Raw genomic sequence first — 6,000 nt, 5'->3', positions numbered from 1 at the left:
TTCGTGCCGTCCCGCCTAGCACCCTCGCTAGAATAGCGGAATGAAGGATACTTGTGTTTATCACATTTACATCATTGTAACGGGAATATCATAAAAATTCTTGTTCGGGCCCCGTTAGTACATGCTATATCTTGTACATGTAATGGTTATGTATTAGTAGTGGCAGTCATGTGGATATGATTTTTGTTGTTGTTTTTATGCATTTCTGTTTTTCCCTCCTTATTTTTGTAATATTTAAAACATTATTTTATAAATCAGGAGGACAGATTTTTTTGTTTTTCGTTGGCGTGTATATATCTGACAAGGCTTGTAATCCTTGCTGCTGTGTTCTTGTTTTTGATTATTTGAGTGAACAATTGTTTACTCTTGTTTTCGGAATATATGTACATGCGTAGATGCTTTGTAAATTTGCACTCTGTGGCATAGTGAACTGGATACCAACCGTACCGCAGGTACATTTTGTCTGTTTGGCGGCGTTTTTGTTCGTGTGTGTATTTAATGAATGAGCCGTGTCTTGTTATGAAGATAGCCACCTTCCTATTCCAATTTAATCGTTCTTGCCATCAATCAAAAAAAACCCATTCACCATTGGGTCGAATATTGGAGATGAACATTCAAACCGCCTATTCGAATATATTTTACGTAGACGTCAAATGTTTTTGGCCAGTAGGTGTATACAACCTATCCTTTTTGAATTAACATTCAGTATACAAACTCAAGTCTCGGGGACATGGAGAGATTTCATGCATATTACAACAGCGAATGTATAGAAAATTAAGCTTGTTATCATGTTAGTTCACTTATGTTCTACCCTCTACCGATACTTTTTGTTTTATCCTCTCTCCTTTCAACTTCACCCTTCCTCACACAGATTCCTCTTATTTTTTGGATAACAAACATCTCTCCCTCTTTACAAAATCTTGCCCTCATTGCCTCAAGGTTGGTGGGAGAGATCTTCCAAAGCAAAATGTGGTACATGGGTACTACGGTTCTGTGCATGAGGCCTAATCATTCACGTGCACGGGCACCCTTCCTCCTTTCACTACCATAGTACTCATGCATCATCCTAGGAATTTTAACCCTCTGCAAACAGTGAAATGAGGCCTTTTGGGAAAATGTAGGAATAGAGGAGAATTTCTCTTCAAAAATGCATACGAGAGTTTAAATAAAATGGAGTACGCGTCAGGGAGAAGCGAAAACCAGAAAGAGAGAGAGAGAGAGAGAGAGGTTGGAGAGTAAATTTCTCGTATGTAAAATCCGCTTTGTTTACACGAATCATAAAGCAGATAAAACGTTGCTTAATCCACTTAGCATTAGTTTTCCCTTGGAGCGAGCGGGCAAAACAGATTTTCGGGGCAAGTCGTACTGCAGACCGGCTTCTAATTCGTACATACATTTTGGCTTCTTTTAGATGATTTAATTCAGTGCTATTCTCTATACACATTGGTTGGCTTCATGCAAATGAAATTATATCGAATTTTTAGAGATTCGGGAATGCAAATTTTGCGTTTGACATTAGGCTGGATCCAAAGTATTTTCAAATGAATTTTGAATCCCAGAAAATGTACGTAAATTTGGCTCCTATTGACTCTAAAGAAGTTAAAATCGTGCTTGTAAGGATATAATTTACTGTCCATTGTGGCACGGTCTCTGTGAAATAAACCAGTTGAGACTAACATCAAATAGAGATTTTAATAGCAACAGATGTTGCAGTAGAGGCAATTATGGTACGAAGTAGGTCGAATTTTTTCCATGCGAAATAAGCTAAACTTTTTTCACATGCAATAAGGCTGGAATATATTCATTGCACAAAATGAGCTAAAATATAATCATACGAGTATGTACTAGGAGGTGTCCAACGTGAAGTTTCTCGCGGAACACTTGATAGTTATAAGCTTTCTCCACATAAACCTTGATAATTATATATGAGCCTGCTGTACCTAACTCAAACAAAAATTTGGATATTTATCAAAAAAAAAATAATAATAATAAATAAAAATGAAGTCGTCTACTGCCGTCTCAAAAGCATCATTGACTCAGTGCAAAATGAAGGAGGGTTTTATGCATCACCGCATAATATACATATTTATTGTCAGAAATCAGTGTGCCAGATTTTATCGTATAAGCCCTTATGCCTCTATGCAATGTGGTCTACAAAGGAGGGGAGACTGAAAGGGCTGCAGCCCAGAAACCCAAGATGATTATTTATGTCCCTGATTAGTTTTTGTTTTCCCACTATAAATCCATAATATATGAGTCCGCTAACATTCTGACCTGGGAACTCGCTAATGATCCCAGCCTACAGTCTCCGTGCCCGAGTGACGCATAAGATGCTCGGCTTCCACTATGAAGATTACCGTCAAGGTCCACGGGTTCGAATCTAGGCAAAGAACATCAGAAACAAGTTTTTTACCTACCTATCCTGGGGCGGCCACTGATAGATGCCGGAACATCTTCCGTTACCTCAAAAGAGGCAGAGTTGTGTCGGAAAAGTTAGCAAACATTTATAGTGGTGAACCCCCTTGTCCGGGTTAAAAACCGATCCACAATATCAATCGAAGAAGCACTACAGTTGTAAAAAGTATAATTCATATCATTCCATATCCCGTTTTTCAATGTGACATGATATTAAAAAGTATTTTTTGAATAATAATATTGATTATATAAATAGTGAAGTTAACTTCAAAATTTTAACAGTTGATCTTTACGTGAGGTTAATTAACATAAGTAAGATGGGCAATAACTTGTTTGGAAAGCATTCCTAACGAAATTGATAACATTAACGTAATCAATAATCACGAAAAATATTGACTATACTCAGTTCAATAAAATTTTACATCTCTTCCGATTTTGCAACTTACTAATGTTAATTTACTGTTCACAAACAGCAGTTGTCAAACTTTTTAAGCAAATTTGATAATTCAACCAATATGGTATTGTTCAATAAATATTTATCAATATCATACTACATTGACTTTCTCTTTGCGGCGCATTTATATAAAACCGAAAATCCCAATTTCAATCGGAGCATCACAACAGTTTTATTTTCATTTGATAGGCGACAGCAGTATTTCCACTTCAGTGACGTTTCTTACATTAGATAATAGGTCGTATGGCATTTTACTGGCGAAGCGTTGATCCTAGAGGCATACTTTCAATAAAAAAGTATCCAAATCAAGTGTAGTACTCAGATATGCTATTCATGTTGCAAGGGGGGGGGGGGGTCACATAATAATGAAAAAAAAAATTAACTTTATATACCCTCACCGTATGCCACGAAACCCAATTAGAAAGTCATTGCTCTACTTCTCCTGGGTAAAAAAACGCCACGTTCTTAAATGCGATATTCACTGAGATATTCAAATTCGAAAAACAGGGCAAAGTTGGAAAAGAACAGAATAATATAACGGACAACACTTCTTTTCACGATTTATGCTGTTGTTTCAATCTAGTTATTTTTTATTTATTTAAAAAGACACTGTCTCTTTAAAACTCAAACTAAATAACAGCTTTACGAGTATTAGTGACAAGAAAAATTTCTTCTCCGTGAAAGCTCTCCGGGTTTCGGGATTTTTAAGGGATTCTTGGCATTTAATCATGCGGAACCCCAAAAAGAAGCTGTTACGAAATCCCAAGGTACCACCAGGAAACACTAGTCGGAAACCCATGGTATATATAATAATATTTTTTAAGAAAACGCAGCCATATTTTTTTTTATAATAAATATGCTGTAATACTTTTTTATACGTACTTTTTTATACTTTTTATGCTGATACATATTTTATATGAAATATTTCATTTAAAAACGAATTAAACTGAAATAGTGACCTTGATTGTGTAAGAAATAAGCAGAAGTACGTTAAAAACGAAACAAGCTTAAATAAAATAACGTTTTTGTGTACGAAATGGGTTGAAATGGTTTTTATTTGAAATAAATTGACAGTTATCATAAATAGCCATTATAAACTTCAATAGAATATTGATGTCACCGAGTAATATGAGAAAAAAAACCACATTGATAATATAGGAAATCAGCTTAAAGAGTTGCAGAAGCTGTCATTGAAACATAATTTCAAATCTGATGAACCATAAGAAAAAGCATTAAATGGTGTATGTCAACGACCAGTCAGAAAAAAGTTAATTGCAATTTCAACTTTAACGAGGGCCTAAGGATTTAGTTCTAAACATTCTGCGGATGAATATCAAGGGTTTTTTTTTTGGTTTTTCCAGATACATTTCCTACGCTAGTCCTCGAAAACCATGAAATAAAAATGTTGAAACGAAGTATGAACAGCACACAAGCGTTAATTGCAAAATCAATGCAGGGGCTTTCATTCTCATTGTAATTAAGCACCAAGTTCTCGTATTATTTGCAACATTTGTTTCTTTTAGATTCAATGAGTTTTGAATATAAATTCTCGCTTATTATGCATTGTTTTGTGTGTCAGTTTATGCATGGCGTCACGGAGATCCATAACGCGAATGGGATCGATTATTCTAACTGTAGATTAGTTTTTCTAGGAATTCCAGAAAAAAATTAGTTCAAATTCAAATAAAGAAACAGACATACATTTCATGCCGCTTAATGTGATCACATCAGGACTCGGGGTTTCTGATCAACCCGACATTACCACAACCGGTAGTGAGTTTGATGACCGTATGTCTCTTTTGGTGAAACTAGACAACACCGTTTTTCTTAACTACACAAGATTTCAAAATTTTGATACGTCTTTTTTTTTCAACTGTTATAAAACAGAATTTTTGCATCTTTTGAGCTACAATTTTTTTTGGAGTTATTATGGAAAAAACTGTCCATGTTTTATTACGGTACTTTTTATAATGTACAGTATGTTCCATATATCCCTTGTGGAAGTTTTTCGGCCGAGGAACTGTGAATGTAGCCAGTTGATAGAAAATGACCAATAACTGAAAAAAATGACTTTTTTTTAATCTAAGGCTAGGATTACAATATAAAAATGTTGTAAAAGTACTTTTATAAAACTTAAAAAATACAACCAATAAGCTGATCTGTTACATTCGAGCATATGCAACCAATCAACTTACTTGCAGTATTTTGCAAGTTTTATAAAATAACTTTTGTAAAACTTTTATAGTGTAATCATGACCTCACACATGTTTTTACAAAGGAAAGGAATTGCAAAAGAAGCGCTACACGTCCAAGGATCATAGCTGCTATTACGGCTCGATCAGGACTTAGTGAACTGAGTACGGAAATTTTAGTAATCTGAAACTGATTTTTTTATTATTATTAACATACACACATACATAAAGGCAGCGAAACATAAAATAGTACGACGTATGGGAACACACACATACAACATACACGGTCCACTTCTGAAGTGTCAATAAGAGGGCCTTCTGACCTCCCTTGTAGATTGATGAGAATAACTTAATGGGGAAAAAATGAATGGTTTAACTTTACCTTAGCCTCAAAATATGCAAAAATAAAAAATAAATGCTTTCGAAATAATTTTTTTAAATATTACATAAAAAATATTTCAGCTTATTACGTAAAGGGGAAATTTTCAGTCCATTTCATATAAAAAAATATTTTAGACTCCTTCATTTGCAAAATATTTTTTTCCGTGTATAAAGAAATTGCTGCTTATTTCATATACTAAAGATATAACAGCATACATTTCGTATAAAACTATTTCAGCTCATTTCCGTTTAATGAATATGTTTCAGCACATTTTTTGTGTAATCAACATGTTCTAGCCTTAATCCTATATAAAATCATTTCAACTTATTTTTCATATAAAAATAGCAGCTTACTGAGTACAATATACGTCATATCAGCTTATTTCGTTTTTAAAATATTTCATCGATATTTCATATAAAAATATATATCAGCTTATTTCGCGTACAAAGAGAGAGAAATACTTCAGCATATTTCTTATATAAAATACTCCAACATAGTTCGATAAAAGCATTGCAATATATTTTTCATATATAAACATATTGCAGCATATATTTCAT

Source organism: Pholcus phalangioides, unplaced genomic scaffold, assembly GCF_987345545.1.
Source record: "Pholcus phalangioides strain wild (caught in Gottingen) unplaced genomic scaffold, Ppha-v1.0 ptg000015l_1, whole genome shotgun sequence".
In the NCBI taxonomy this organism is placed as follows: domain Eukaryota; kingdom Metazoa; phylum Arthropoda; class Arachnida; order Araneae; family Pholcidae; genus Pholcus; species Pholcus phalangioides.
This window is presented reverse-complemented; position numbering follows the sequence as displayed.